Here is a 418-nt window from a genome sequence, read left to right as displayed (position 1 = left end):
GTGGAGCTGGCCCGTGGGAGGGATGTACCCAGGAGGAGCTGGCTGGCAGCAGGCTGGGAGGCAGGTCCTCACCCAGGACCACGCAGGGAGCGATGCCAAAGATGAACCTGGGGCTGCCGCATCCCTCTCCAAAGCGTCTCCAGGAGCCAGAGGGGGTTTGCACAGGCCAGTGAGGCGCCCCTGGCAATCAGGCAGCCCCACAGCCAGACTCGGTGGGTCTGAGCCCCCATAGTCCTCCTACCCGCTCTGAGCACCTCGGCTCATGCAGTTTTCCTCTGTAAAACCACTACTTTACTCAAGCCTTTTCCACCGCAGTACTGAAAAGGTCATGGTTGTATAATCCATCAATAAATTATGTGTGTTAAAAATGGCTGGTAGATTCTGCTGATTTCCAGAGCCCATTTTTGCTGTCAAATAG

This window comes from Buceros rhinoceros, unplaced genomic scaffold (assembly GCF_000710305.1).
Source record: "Buceros rhinoceros silvestris isolate BGI_N320 unplaced genomic scaffold, ASM71030v1 scaffold36411, whole genome shotgun sequence".
NCBI classification, from domain to species: Eukaryota; Metazoa; Chordata; class Aves; order Bucerotiformes; family Bucerotidae; genus Buceros; species Buceros rhinoceros.
Note: the sequence above shows the minus strand (reverse complement) of the source record.